Consider the following 16230-nt stretch of genomic DNA (forward strand, 5'->3'; position numbering starts at 1 on the left):
TGGATTTCGCCTTCTGGGACGGCTGCGCTGTGATTCAACCACACTCCTAGATCTGGATATTTCAACGAAGTTAAAGTGCTTCAACTGTGCCTGTGTTGGATTTCGCGTCCCCTCGTGATGCCCGCCGCTGTCGTGCACCCTTTTCACGCATTTGCGCGAACCGGCAAGTGTTTCGCCTTCTGGGACGGCTGCGCTGTGATTCAACCACACTCCTAGATCTGGATATTTTAACGTAGTTAAAAGTGCTTCAACTGTGCCTGTGTTGGATTTCCCGTCCCCTCATGATGCCCACCGCTGTGCATTTCGAAGTGCTTCAACCGGGTCGTTTAAGTTTTACGCAGCAACCGTGTTCTAGGTAATATTACCTAAATACTAAATACTTTGTCATCCGTGTTGTTTTGCAATCGCAGTGTAGCGGTCGCAAATCGTCACGTGAACGGTTGCTAGGCAAGCGTGCATCCACAGTTCACAACTGTGATCGGCCGCCGCTGTGAAAGTCGTCAACCTGTATTATGAATGAATTCCTGGAGTGTGACAAATAGAAATTTAGCCTAATGCCCCATAAATTTGGGCCTAAGTCACGCTGGGAATACGCGATAAGTATAATCACTTGTCGCCCACCTTGAACATGTTCGTACTCAGATTTTCTGGCGATTGCTTTCAACCTTGTCACGAAGGTTGCACTTTGTGCCCTGCTTTTTATGCGATGGCACAAACAACCGGGTTTCTTGTTTTGTTTTTTTCTTTATCGTATCTAGCGCTCCGCCCAGACGAAACGGCAGTTGGCACTAAAGTTTTGCCCAGACAGAATTAAAACTGTCAAATACTCCTGCTCTGATCTTCGCCTCTTAGATTTAGACACGCAGGACTACCTTTGCACCGGCTCCTCTTCGCGATCGTGTGTTCGCGGGTCTTTTTCTTTTTTGCTTGCAAGCCCCAATGGTGCTAGCACCCACACTTATTTGCGAGTTGGACTATGAAGCCTCCACTGATGACTTACGTTTGTCCACACACACTGAGCAAAACAAGCTACAAGGGGCTTTGGTATCCAGTATTCTTACGCTGGAGCATGCTTCAAGGCATGTGATCACAAAAGCACTTAATTTTACAGCAAATACAGGTTCTCAAATTGACTGAAAAACTGAAACATAACATTAAGATTAATCTTTACCTAGGATGTTCCTGCTAGTTCCGCATCAATTGCCCCAAAAAAAAAGCCCGCAACACATGCTAATGAACTGATCATGAAAAAGTGACGTAGTGAATAGTAAATCTGTCTGCTGAACACAATTTTTTAATAAAACTACAGATTTGAATATAGAATACATGTTGCAATGTATGGGCACATGAAACAGCAACAAACAAGTCCCAAAGCTCGAAAATTCTTTATTAAAAGCTTTATAACCTCAAATATACATACAACATTTTACGTGCCCATCGCGGTTTAGGCCAGGAACATCTTGGCTCAAAACTTTCCACAATTTCTCAGTCAGCACCTGCAACACCAAAAGAAACAAATAAACGCTTCCTTTTACAACTACACCGCAAATGTCAAGGGAATCTAAATTCAAAATTGATGGTGTATTTTCTCCCATATATGGCTACATTAATATGTACACAAAAGTTAGTTTAGCCTGCTTTTGAACTATTCTAACTGCTTATTCTGAATTTTTTTCTACGTGACACCAGAGATCCTTTGGTGATGCAGTCTTGTGTCTAAAACCTGCTTCAGTCCCTTCACACCAAACGGTATTTTTGACTTTTTTGAGAATTTGTACAAGGCCAAATAATGGCTTAAACGTGAGGGCACGACGGTCACCAGCCCTGCAGACGGCGGTCGCGACAGTAGCAAATACCCGATGGCCATGTTCGACCTCGGTCACAACTAAAGCCGCTCCATTGCGTCCACGGTCGCTTTTTCCCTGGGCGGCGGCGGCCGGAGTCACAACGGCGATATGACAGAACGGCACAAGGACAGCAGCGCCTTGGCTTTACGAAGTGCCAACGCACAACAGAGACCCCAATTGTAAGTAATTTTCTACCCCTGACCATTGATTTATCCGTGCGTTATCCCTGCAGTACTTTGACGTTTAAATAATCGCTTCCAATATTTACACGATGTCACAGTACCTTTATGTCTGCGAGCCAAAAAATTTGTATCTCGTTTTATTTCAAATGAAATATTTGCGTTTGAATTGGTTGTTGAAAGGAGCGCCCACGATGAAGCGGATAGGTAACTTTGAACGAGGGAAAACGTAAATTCAACTCGTATCCGCCTGAATATCCATGATGTACAAAGTTGGCGAGGGTTACTCAGGGACAGCTTTACGTACATGAAGAGTTACCACTGTCCATGAAGTACACGAAGAGTTAAAGTACATGGAGAGTTAAAATACATATTTGTTCTCGCTGGAGTTTAGTAGTTTGCTTCTTTTACGGGCATGCGACTCCGTGTGACGTAGCCGCTGTTGCATGGTGTGCCCGTCATCGCGACCTTTGTTGCCCCGTTACATACCGACGCGTGCATCCACTGCTACACCCAATTTTAAAATCATCATAGCAGTGTGCGCAAGTGAAGGGCCTTCGTACTGGTGGCGATGAAACGAACGTGCCCTTTTAGAAGAATTTTCCTTGCCCTCTTTCTGGCCTTTCTTTGAAGTTTTGTGGGTTCAAGAGTATCGTTCTTTCAATGCTCAATCGATTTGGTATGACGGACGAATGTATTCATATAAAAAAAACAGGCTACAGACCACAGGCCCTTTCAAGAACACCCGCAAACTTCCGCGCTTCCCCCCCCCCCCCCCCCCCCCCCCTTTTCTTACATACGGGTGCGCGCTGATGTGATTCTGCCTGGATTTTGAGCAACAGTCAGCATTACTTAAGTAACCAAAATGACCGAGGAATCATCACCGTAAACAGGAATTCTCCGCAAACTTCGCAATTTTTTGCCAATATATTATGTCGTAGCCTGAAACCATGCTTCAGTTTGAACATCACGGTCGCTGTCAACCAAGCGATGGAGTGCCTAACTCTACTATTACTGTCCGTTTCGGGCTGAAACACGGTAGTCTGCAGCATTTATGTACGCGGGGCCATGCCCTTACGCATGTTTTCTTGGTGCACTGCAGGCAACAAAATGCTAACTTGTTTCGAGCATCGACCCACGCCCGAAGGTCATGCTGGCTCTGTACAACATGCTCCGTTTTCTGGTGGACCAAGGAGCTTCCCAACATAGTTTCCATTTCCCGTGTCGCTAACGAAAACTACAAAATTCCTATGCGCCCTATACATTCCGGCCCATGCTGTTTTATCGTTTAGCTTTAAAACCGACAGTGTGTACTCCGCTGAACAGAGCAGCGCACGCGTCCTCTAAAAAGTATGTTCTTTCATTAATGTTTCAAACCAGAATGGCAGGACCTCATTATAATTCTTTCCTCAGATCTTACGACGAAATTTCACATGCAGCAAGATCTTGCTCAACTTGCGTAGAACATGACCAACCGCAACACTATGGTCAGACAACGCTGTCTTTGCATTAATATTTGTTCTTGCTAAATTTAAAGTTCTATGTAGCATTGAATAGTAAATTTGCAGTGACTTGCTCTACCTTATCCAGGAGTGGTACCTACAACTAAAGGGGATGGCCGCCCCAGAAAAGTTGCTGGATAGCAACCGCCTACAGGCAGACTATAGGGCATTTATGCACGAAACATTGAAAACTTGACAGAGAATAATGCAAGCATTTTAAAACACCAAGGGGGAGCTCATTACAGCAGAGTCTACAGTTGGGCTGTACGGAAATGTTAACCAGATTGATGTTATTACAAAGCACCAGATTCTCATGTCCGCCCAGCGTCTCTGGAAGCGACGAGGTGGACTGCGTCACAGAATCAAAACAGAAGCGAAAATTTCAATTGACAAGGCTTGACAATACCGATGGCTGAATTATTCCGCTTTGCGTGAGGGCTTAGTCCTACCACGTTCATGCAATCAGACCAGCGCTACACATAACGTAAGTGCATAGATTCGATGTGGGCTGCACAAAATGAGCTTCTGTGGCCTTGCACTGAAAGCTGCTGTACGGGCATAAAATGCTCATATACAAAAAAGTTTCTTCCGCATTTTGGACAACAGCAACTAAAAAAATCTCATTCTTAAGGCCTAGCCGTTTTATTGCGGATGTAGCACTCATCATACCACACACTTTGATATAAAGCAAGTAATCACATGAAACTATGGTCGTTCAATGCAATATGTCTGCACAAGGTGCCCGTGCGTGCAGTATACGTCCCGTATCACTGGCGCAGATTTGCACCACGTGGTCTGCGGATTTTTTCCCCGTTTACAACTCCACCTGGCACTAAAATACCATCATAATCAACACCAATATCTGAACGAGACCTTACACAGCCCATTTGAAGACAGAATACAACCTTGTTAAATTTAAAGAACTAGCCTTTGGTGACTGAGCTGCATTCCAGTCACAGAAGACGTTTTTTAACCGAAGCAAGGCAACACATATAAAAAATATGCAAATTTCGCGCTGAAGGGACGTAATATCGGTAGCAGTGATGTAGTTTAGGCCAGCACTAAGACGTAGTTATGAGTGTGTTAGCAGTAAGTTAAAATTCAAATGATAGGATCAATTGAACTAGAGGCCCTTCAACATTCGCGCCATCATGTTTTGTGGCGGTGGTTTAGGTCGTTGGGCGCCAATCGTACCAACAGGATGAGAATTGCCGGAAAGTGGCTGGGGATTCGCCACTGCTTCTTAGGTTTTCTTTAATATCTCGACTATCCCTTTGAAGCTTGCGATAAGATTGGTATCATTGCTATCCGGCCAATGGAGTCTATTTAATGAACCAACCATGTATTTTGTCTTAGCCTTTAGGTACGCTTACAAACTACCGCAATTTTTGTTCTGTCTGGGGGGGGGGGTTGAGAATAACTTGAACCCCCCCCCCCCGAAAAAAAATCCTAGCTACGCGCCTGCCTCCCGTTTCAACCCGGCGCAAAACTACCTTCCCGTTTCGCCCTTTCCCACTTTGCCCGTTCCAGTTTCAACCCGTTCCCATTTCTACCTTCCCGTTTGTTCCTTCCCATTTTAACCCGGGGCGAAAGAACCTTCCCGTTTCGTATTTTCCTATTTAGCCCGTTCCCGGTATAACGTACCCAGTTTATGAAACGCTATAAAAACATTTTCATATTGTTTTTCATTTATTTCCGTTTGTTCACAGCCGCTGCGATAGCATGCTCAGTACATCCAGAGTCCTTGACTGCTTTTCAATCCTTGGCTTCCCTTTTGGATATAGAGACGACGACATTTAGTTACAATTCAAGTCATACCAATTAACAAATTAACAAACGAATAATTTAAATTATTAAACAAATATTTTAAATTAAAAAAAACCAATTGACAAATTAACAACAAATTAACAAACACGTCGCTTATGAAAACGAAAACAGCAAAATACCGAAATGCACTTAACTAAATGTATTTAGGTCTCGAGGGTCGCCCTGCGTCTGCCCTCGTTTGCTCTTGTTCGGTCGACTGACTCTCGCCTCTAGCTTCTTTAGATCCACCCCCAAAAGACCAGGCACTTAAGTTTTATTACATTAAAACGACGCCATCATGGCCGTGTCCCGAAAGAGTGAGAGGAGGAACTACTAACACACACGATCAACCAAAGGTTTATACACAAACGTATATTTTATCCACACTCTAGAGCTAATTTTAACTCAAGCTTCAAGATATTCCTCAAAGGACGAGTAAATAAATAATAAAAACCAACCGACCCATAGCCACTCCGATCGCGCTGGCCATCGACCCTCGGGCGGCCTCAATAAGTATTTGTTCCTACGACGCGCGCCGAAAATATGCTCAGCGCCGTAGGAATTTCGGCCTTTGTCAACCAGGCGTGTCCATTACAAAAGGAGCTGTCAGTCCCTCGTCACATTTATCCATCGTAGTGGTGGCACTGTAGACCTGTTACGAAATCGAACCTCACTGCGTACCTTGGCCGTTGCAACTTCGCTAAGCGCTGCGGCGGGCCTTTCTCTATTCATCTCTAGCCCCACAAATGACGCCGCGTTGAGGGTAACCCCACCGACCAGGACGCACCCGCTCTTTGCATGCTGTAATGCGGTAATTACCACCGGCAACTATACTCGGATACAAGTCAAGAAAAAATTGGCGTCGCCCAATCCCCCACTTCCACCACCCCCTTCCAGCCAATAGTGTCGCTCTATGAAGGTGACGTCGTGGCCGACCGCCTTGCACCTGCAGGCAGCGCTCGGAGCCAAGCTTTGCTGAATGCGTCCGTGCCGAAAAGTAGTTCTTAAGGGCGCCTTCACTTTGAGCGGAGATAAAAACCTTAGCTAAAATTCTTTATGTGCCCGTTTTAATGCAACGCGTGAAAGAACTTATCGTCAGCTGCAGTAGCGAGTTTCAATTTTATTCCTGATGGTGAATTTCTGCTCTTCCGGGTTTTCCCTCAGCCGCTTGCTTCTGGCAGCTTCTGGTTTTATGCATTGCCGGCCCCATTTCCCGCCATGGATCCCGAAAAAGTGCATCTGAATGTGCTTCATCGTTCTCGACTGAGAATTGTGGTGCGTTGCCATCTACGCCACGCCGACGGTACAAGAAAAACAAATGCGGCCGTGTCATCTGCAGCTGCGGACGGGAGATGATCCGGAACGCGTACGTTCGTTTGCGGCACCTTCACCCAGAGCGCAGCGTTGAAGAAACGGCCGCGACCGTGAGCGATATTCTTGGAGTCAGCGTGAGCTTGGTGATGAACGTGAAGAAGGAGATGAAAAATAACGACGGGAATGTTGCGACGCCCTCCCGAAAGCGCCCGCGAAGCGCCGGAAAGAGACGATGCACAGAAGTGTACGACGACTTCACGAAGTGCGCATTGCGGTCGTCCGTGCATCGCTTTTTTCGCAGCAATGAGATTCCGACAGTGAAAGCAATTGCTGCGGATTTCAACGGTAGCGGCGATGTTACTCCTCTCAAGCCATGTATTGTCCGCCGCCTGCTGAATGACATCGGGTTCAGGTATGAGAAGACGGGCCGGAACTCGCTGCTGATCGAGCGGGATGACATTGTCGCGTGGCAGCAGAAGTACCTCTACGACGTCGCCAGGTACAGGATGGAAGGTCGAAAAATCTTCTACCTTGATGAAACCTGGGTGAATGCGGGACACACGCTATCGACTGTTTGGACGGACACGACGGTTGCTTCCCACCACGGCGCCTTCATGCGGGGTCTGACGACAGGTTTGAAGCAGCCGTCAGGGAAAGGACAGCGCCTGATTGTAAAGCACATCGGCAGCGAGGACGGCTTCGTCAGTGGTTGCCTGGATATCTTTCGGGGTACGAAGACCGGCGACTACCACGAGGAGATGGACGGCACCCGCTTTGAAAGGTGGTTTGGCGCCGTTTTGCCGCAACTGCCACAAGGTAGTGTAATTGTCATGGACAATGCCTCGTACCACTCGCGGCTGGAAGAAGCAGTGCCTACGACTTCTTCGCGCAAACAGGTCATTCAGGACTGGCTGACGTCCAAAGGACTTGCTTGGGATGAAAAAATGCTTAAAAAGGAGCTCCTCAGCCTTGTGGCCTCTGTAAAGACACGGTACATCAAGTATCGTATTGACGGTGCAGCTGAAAGGGCAGGATGTATAGTGCTTAGGCTCCCACCCTACCATTGTGAGCTCAATCCCATTGAGCTCATATAAGCGCAGATGAAACGAGGTGTCCCAGCCAGAAATGCCACATTTAAGCTGGCAGATGTAGAGGTGCTCCTGAGGGAAGAAGCTGCCAAGGTAACAGCTCAACACTGGGCAAACGCAGTTCAGCATGTGATCAGCATTGAAACAAAGTTCAGGGGAGACGGTGGAGCAAGCGCGCATGTTCAACCTATTACAACCCATTTGGATGAAGATGACATGGACTCCGACAGTGACCTATCTGGTATCGAGTCCTTTGAAGATGTGTAAGGCGGCCAGCTATTCGCCAGTGCCGCCTTTGCCCCTTTCAGTTAGTGTGGAGTGCGGAATTTAGCTTAAGTAGGTGTGTTTCCATAGCTGCAGGAGCAAGAAACTCCATCAGACAGCAGAGAAGACCAGACATGCTCTTTGTGTGCGTTATTAAGACTTATTTCTGGAGTTAACTGAGCAGCCTGTGTGTGCTGCGTAACTTGGTCATGGTTGATTGCTTTGATATGTAGCTATGAGAATCAGAAGATGCAATTGCAGTGTTTGGTTTTTATTTCATCTGCAATTACTCAATGTTGTATGCTGTGTTGTAGAGTCAACAGGGATTTTCCAGTGTGACAGTGAGGGTGAGAAGTTATTTCAACAATCGATGCATGATCTCATTTGCTGTAGTGAACCGAGCGGTGTATTGTGTGGTGCTGGCTCAGGACTGGTTGCCTTGATATGTAGCTATGAGAATCAGAAAAGGCTGTTGCAGTGCTTGGTTTCTGATTTCATTTGCTGCAAGTGAGGTGCAGGAATTAGGCCAAATGAATGCAGTCCTGACAAAACACTGCGTGGCAGACCCCACACTGTTCCAAACTATTTTCTGGAAGCAGGGCCACGCTTGCACAATGCGATAGTTTTCGCTGCACAGGGAGGATGGCTATTCGCATGTATAGCATGAGGTGTGTGCAAGCAGAGTCAAGTGAGTTCGCAAATTCACTTCAAGCAGAATCATCTGCAGTGCGTGGCTCTAGGGCTCCTTGTGCGACACTATGTAAATGGCTATAAAGGCAAGTTTCACCTACAGGAAAAGATGCTAGCTCGAGTTTTCACCCCAAGTTTTTTTACATTGTTTGGACACTTATGCGTGTATTGGATGCAGAAACAAAGTTGCAAATTAAATGCCTATGTGAAAGCATGTAATTATGTAACTGAACATTGTGTGCCCGTGTGGCTGGCTGAGCCAAGTTGTCTTCTTGTAGAACATTAAGAACAAATAAATCTGCTTCAGTGTCTTATTGCTCGTTTCATTTCCTCTGCATAATTCAGCAGTGCGTCTGTTTAGCTGTCTGAGCCAAATCTGACAGGATTGAGGACAAGAAAAGTTGTTTCGGTGTTTTATTTCTAATTTGATTCTATTTAGCTATCTGCTGTCTTACGCAGGACTTAGGATAAATATGTTTTATCTGTTGCCTACTCCACTGGATAAAATGCAAAAGCACAATGTTAAAAACAATCCCCAAAGCTTTGAGAAGGGGAAACGAGATTGGTTTCAATCGATCCTCCCATGTATGGGAATAATTTCATGTAGTGCATGTTTGGCGAGATTATAAATTTCCTCCTGAACATATGATCCGATTTTGGCTCTTGCGTAGCAAGAAAAGTATGATATGCATTGACCAGTTTCAGTGCAGTGATGTGTACCATATGTGTGCTTCCATGCATCAACTCAACCGACATGTCATCAATCAGTGCAGATCACTACGTAACCCTCCAAACAGACTTCATTGCCTGTGTTATGAAATGGGCATCAATTCATGTTCTGTCATTGTGATTTAGACTCCTAATATATGCGTAGACATTGCACGAGTTGAGTTGCGAACAGTGCTGTGGCAAGCAGCAGCTTGCTATTTGACTTGGAGCAGCGAGCTTCTCGCTCAAGCGGCCACTTGTGACGCAACAGTGAGATTGGGTGAAATGCTGAGCTGTTTTCCACCCTGAATGGTCTATTTTGAATTTAGAGCACGTGCATGCAGATGACCATTTCAGCAGCAGCTTCTTGCTTAAGAGACAAAACAGAAGGCAAGCAGTGTCATTATAGCTTCAATAATGCACATCTCATGCAAGAATTTGATTTGGTGAACAATATGTATGCGCATGTGTAGAAAAAGCTGAAAGGGGGTTTATTTGATTTCAGTGCTGCATTTCATGTCTTCACATGCATTGTTGCAGCTGGTCATACCGGTGAAATCTAGCTAATGCAATGTCACTATCGTGAACCACAGCTCATTCACAAAGCATAAACGGGACAATGAAATTGAACTTACAGTGGTAACACTCCTGTGGAATCTTAATTATCATAGACAATGCAAACTCAAAGCAGATGCCTATTCGTATTTAATTCACAAAGGCTTTTGTCCGAAACAACAACTTAAGGCACTCCAACAAAAAACAGGCGACAAAAACATACTTGTTGCAATTAACACATTTAACGATGGAATCTCAGCGTAACCAAGAAACAAAATAGAAAGGGTGGCTTATTAAATCCCATCACATAGCTAAGCTACAGCTCGTACGCATTCACGGTCAAAAAGTGCGAAAATTCTGCTTCTTGTATTTGGCAACTTGATCACAACTTGGGCGAATACGCTTGCGCCCGACATGGACTTGCTCGACATATATGCTCTAACGAAATGCAGCGCGCGACGTCGCGCGGCTTGCGTTTCGCCCCGTGCATACGTCGTGCGCTATGCACAATATTTACAACTTGCTGGCGTAATCTACGAGAAATAAACAGGGAGTTATCGCCCCCTGTCGCAGACACTGGTGCGATAACGTGGGTAGCACAGTCACAGGAGGGGGGACTAAACGGTAGAACGAGAGCGGTAGAACTTCCGGTATTCACGCTCAAGGCCAAACGCCCGCACAGGATGATGACGACCGCTTCGTATTATACAGCGTACACAGATTGCAGTAACTGCAGCGGCGGCTGCTTACCGGCAACGCGAGCACTCACAAAGCATAAGAAAACACACCGTAGCGATTGTCATTACCGAGCATGTTAAGAACACTGCACACAACACTCAAACAAGGAATACGACTGAACGGCACTAAAAATCGTCCTCAGAGAGCCCGACGACGCCGACGGTTTGACGCGAACACGAACAGCGGAGGCGGACATTTTGGTAGAAGTCCGTAAGCGCGGAAGAACATGTTTTGTGATTTCTTCCGTGAGCGCGGCGTAGAGGCGGTCTACCGCGACGTCACGTTGATACGGCGACACCATTGGCTGGATGGGGGTCCTTTGATGAGGAAAAGCCGCATTTTTCTTGAGTTGTATGGTTGTATCCGAGTATAGAGAGACCTACCGCCGGGGTCACAAGGTACCCTCGGCGACGTATAGACCTGAGACAACAAAGGTGCGGCTCACCCCAAAGGACCTTAACCACCCTTCCCTGGCTGGGATTATTTTTATCGGCTAGACGCGCTACCCGGCTTTCCAAGAAAAACGACGAAAAGCGGAAAGCTCTTCCGCGGCTGCTCCTAGCGCCCCTTGAACGCTTCAGCGGTGCCTGCACAAAGAAGCCGTGCAGGCTTTTATGTAACAAAAACGCCCTGCGTTCTCGCTAAATGTGTAACTGACTGATTTAAAACATTCAATTGTTATATTTCGCTTAAATAGAAATAATTGACTCTATTGAAGGATGGCGACTCAGTACTGCTTCCTTCGGAGTGGTCTGGTTTACTCGAAGACAGGTTCAGCTGGCGGCGCTCGGTGAGAAGCTCACGAGTTGTCGCGGCAATATGAGCGCTGGGACCCAATGGGACTTTTGTTGAAACTGGGGGGCGACAACGGCGCCTGCGTTTTGCATCCACCGACTGCGTGGGCGCCGTGGTAATCCTGTGGCGCCTTTGAAGGTTGCTCTGGAAGAACAGGGCTGGGCGTCGATCAAAAATTTTAATCCGATTAATCGGCTACTTTTAATCGGTTAATTAATCTATTAATCGGATGTATTCATTTACATAAATAAGGCTTAAAAGACAAAGAATGTTCACTTTTTCTTGGTGGTTGTTTTTATTTTCACGTTGTCGATGCTAGTTTGTACAAATCATTTTAAACAGTCAATGATAATTCATCCAGTTGCGGAGACAAAGACGTTTGTTAACATTTTCAGGCAGCAGAGAGTTTCCTTGCTTGTTGACAGTCATCCCGGCTGGGCTGAACACACGCTCAAAATGGCGTTAAGGTTACCGGAACACACAGGAAAATTTTTACAACAGGTGCTAGTTCCGGAAGGAGAAAGCTCTGCACCCTCCACCACTCCAAAGGATCCAGATCGTCGTCGGCTACTTCTGCCATAGAGCGGTATGACGACACCTGGCAAGGTGTGTTTTGCGCTTCACTTTCCGCCCCAAAATGGTACTTTCGCTTTTTACTGGGAGTATTTTCAGTGGGCGTGGCGGACGACTTAACTTCCAGATGAGAAAGCCATTCCGACACATGTTCGCGGTGATCTCTGTCGAATGGGAGGCTTAGCGCAAAAAAGGCGAGGACGATGGCAGACGAGACAGACGGTCTTTTTGGGAAAACATCTTGGGACGCAGGGATCGCTGGCCAGCGTACAATGGTGCTGTACAATCTGCTTAATGACTTTGAGAGTGTAAATTCTTCAAACAGCCGCCACCGATCGCTTCTGCATGCTGGGGGGTTCCGCGATGCGGAAGCATGCTGTTTCGGTTAAACGAACCCACAAAGAGCATTTTCTGCTCAGAGCTGTGCGGCGTGAACAGTAAGGAGTTCTTCCTTCGCCTGCGGACGCGACTTCAATAGATCGTTTAAACTGACAGCGACGATCTGTACAAAAGCAACGTGGCAGTTCAGGGTGGCGGCCGCTAATGGAAAGGCGACGGCTGGAATATGGAACGCAAAAAACGCAAAAAAAAAACGCCGAGTCGCACGCAGGTTTGAAGACGGCAGGCCTTTCTCCCGTGGCACACTACACTTCAACCGTTTAACCAATTACAAATATTAATCGCGATTTAAGCATTAATCCATTAATCTGAAAGTTAATCGACCAATCGCCCACCATACTCAACACATGTTAGTCCCCACTAGCGAGTGCTGTTGTCGGGAAGGGCGTCTCACCGCTTTCTCGCTGGAAGACGGAGATCGTCGCAGGCGGTATTTTTGGGAAAACATCTTGGGACGCAGGGTTCCCTGGCCAGCATACAATAGTGCTGAGCAATCTACTCTTTGAGAGTGTAAAGTCTTCAAACAGCCACCGCCATCCCTTCCGCTGGGAGGGTTCCCCGATGCGGAAGCGTGTTGTTTCGGTTAAACAAGCACCCAAGGAGAACTTTCAGATCACAGCTGTGCGGCGTGAGCAGCACGGCAGGACGTATTCATTTTTCTTCCTTCGGGGTGGCTATCCCCCTCTAAACACATTTCGGATATTAGGGGCGCCTGCTAGGCTACGAGCACAGCAGTTTTCACTGCCACTGACGCAACATGTCTTCGTTTGTGATCTTGGAAACACAGGAAAAGAAGCAATGGGGCTCTTCGATTTACCGTCTCGGACTCACCGCGGATAGCCCGCGGGTAGTCCGAGGATTCCCCGAAGTCATAGGGATACATGGAAAAATCGAATGCCGAGCTGCTTCTCGGGGAGTCCGCGGTGAGCCCGAGACTGTAAATCGAAGAGCCCCAATGTCTGCACTTGGACGGATACAAGTACCATGGAAAGCGCTCTAATGCGAACGGAAGCATTGCTTGGCGCTGCGCTAATTACGGATCGTCCTGTTGCCCTGCATCAGTCCTGACAGAGGGAGATCATGTCAAGACCAGCCGCCGTGAGTAGAATTTTAATTGACTTGTCATGATTAGGGTGTCGTACTAATATACTGTTTCAGTTCAATGTTTCACGTATTAATTTCTTTCTCTTAAGGAGACTGCAATCATCCTCCTGATGAAATAACCGCGGTGAAGGATCAGATGAGAAGGACGTTGAAAGAAAAAGTTGCATCCAACCCCCACATCGTTGCTCCAACAATATACAACGAGGAACTTCTTCGTGTGTCCCAAGCTGTGAGTTTATTTTCTGCAAGAATAATTATTTGAAGTGTCTAAAAATACATCGGACGTTTCCGCAGTTTTTAAAGGTACGTCAGGCGCATTCCAACTAACTCTAGCTGAGTCCATAAGAAACTCCACGCCGCTGTTTTGTGCTCGCTTCACAGTATTTCAGCGAGAGCAGTCTCTCTTGATATCCAACCGGCCAAACCTCTTCCGCTCACTGACTAGCTAGACTGACTGTTAAAATTACTCACCAATAATAATTAAAGATGATCAGACGTAACTTTAGCAATGCCTACGTCGGCCTTGGCTTCAGTGAGAGGTTGCGGTTCGGCCGGTCGGGTAAAAATCAAGACCAAGTGCTATTGCAAACCGCTACCCATGGTCACACACAAAAAAAGAAGCTTGGGAAGATTTTAACCCGCGACTACAATGACCGCGAGTGGAGGCTTAACTTCTACACGAAATCCCACTAGAGCAATCGGCGTCTGATCAGCTGGTTTTCAGTCCGTCTGGACGGGACTGTACACATTTCACGTCGATCGTGGCCGGAAATTTTGCGATGCTTATCGTTCGATCTTGAGCATTCCTTGTCGTTCGAGCTTATCCACGCGCCTTAAAGCGTCTGAATGAGCTCGCTAAAGTGGCTTGCGCCTAGTCAGGGATTGAAAATCGAAGAGGTCCGATTGCGACCGATTACGCCGACGTACCTTTAAAAATCTTGCATCCCTCCGTCTAACGAGGACGACGGTTGCACGCGAGGCTTTTAAGTGCGAATGCACTTTATAAGCGACCCCAAACCATCCACCGCCGTCGGCGGCGGCGTCCGCAGTGCTCCTCTATATTTGAAAAAGAAACAGTATCCGGCGCCAGGTTTCGATCCGAGGACTTTGCGGCCGCAGCGCGACGCTCTACCGACCAAGCCACGGACGCGACGGTGATATTAGTGTTAGTGACGCGCCTTATATCTTTAACGCATTCAAACTACGTCGTCAGCGGCGTGCGTTGGCGACTCAGCGGCGTTATAGCGGCTTGATAACTGCGTGGTCTACACGTGATACTACAAACCCGATGGAAGAGATGGAAGAGAAGGCGGCGAGGCGGTGGGCTGCAGGGGCCGAGCGCAAGCGCCGCAAGCGGGCCGACAACCGTGCATTCGCACTTTCACATTCTCCCCCTCGGGGAAATGCGGGGGAATTTTTTTTTGTGAGGGATTCCTTGGTTATCGTCCGAGTTTGGACTTGTACTCGCAAACGGTTTGGTCTTTTGATCGCAGCGGCTTTGACTTCAAAACTTTTCCATTTGACTTCGCACTAAGGAAGCTTCGCGTTTAACCATAGTGTTCGTTAGACAGAGGGGTGCATGATTTTTAGGTCAAATTTTGCACGTCCATGACCCTTTCCACTTTCGAGCTGTTTCGACCATGTCGGAATGACGCAATCGGATGGACGTCGGCTTCATAACGCGAGGGGCCCAGGTTCGCTTATGACCACACGAAGCCCACTTCTTTCTTTACCTTTACACACAAGCATCATCATCCTCAAGTTGGCTTTCCTGCAGTACGTTTCTGACGCGACATACGCCGTCAGTGAGACAGAAATTTTTTCGCTTTAAAATTTTGCGGATACGGCTTTCCCTTTTCGTAACATTGGTGCCGAAAATCCGGGAAACAAGCCAGCGTTGCGGCGAGCCTTCTCCTGACGAGCTGGGTACGCCTTTCTTCAGCTACGACCGGCATGGAACGTATCAAAAACAAGCGCACGTCACGGCGGGCTATGAACACGAAGATTATAAGCGAGGTGGACCAGCTGCTACAGTCCCAGCAGTTGGAACTTTCCGTCCTTCGTGTCTTTCACTGGCGTCTTCGAGCGAGCAATGCAGCATTGTCCGCACTTAACGCCGAATTTGAAGCCCACCTGACCGACGACCAGGCAGCCGAAGACTACGCTTCGGTCATGGCGTATGACGATGCAGCGACCAGCGCACTGGCTTTACTCGAGCATCACATGGAGGTGTTGAGGTCATCTTCGACGCTCCAGATTGCTCCTCCATTGGAAGACGCCAGCGGAGACCGCCGGGCTGCGACGTCTACCGGACAACCCATGCCATCGACTTGTGAGTTTGGAGCACGTCTCCCGAAGCTAGAACTGTTGCGCTTCGACGGAGCGATAACGCGGTGGCAACCTTTTTGGGACATGTTTCGACATTCCGTCCACGAGAATCCCCGGCTGTCCAATATTGACCGCTTTCATTACTTGCTTTCGCTTCTTCACGGAGCTGCTGCTGAAGCCGTTGCTGGCCTGCAAGTGACAGAGTCCTGTTATCAAGATGCTCTTAATATTGTCACGAAGACAAGGACGAAGCAGTTGTGTTGAATGAAAAATACGTTTATTGGAGCGAACTTGTGCTCCCCTAACAACTCAAAAGAATACAGAGGCGGCGAAGCAGCGG

At 47.3% G+C, this 16230-nt stretch overlaps 1 pseudogene; it reads left to right on the forward strand.

The window, feature by feature from the left end:
• Nucleotides 1-13019: 13019 nt before the first annotated feature.
• LOC144158117 (uncharacterized) overlaps nt 13020-16230 on the forward strand; it is a 54549-nt pseudogene continuing 51338 nt past the window's right edge.

The sequence above is a fragment of the Haemaphysalis longicornis genome, unplaced genomic scaffold, assembly GCF_048455015.1.
Source record: "Haemaphysalis longicornis isolate Haplotype H1 unplaced genomic scaffold, Haemaphysalis longicornis Haplotype H1 scaffold_1, whole genome shotgun sequence".
Taxonomy (NCBI): domain Eukaryota; kingdom Metazoa; phylum Arthropoda; class Arachnida; order Ixodida; family Ixodidae; genus Haemaphysalis; species Haemaphysalis longicornis.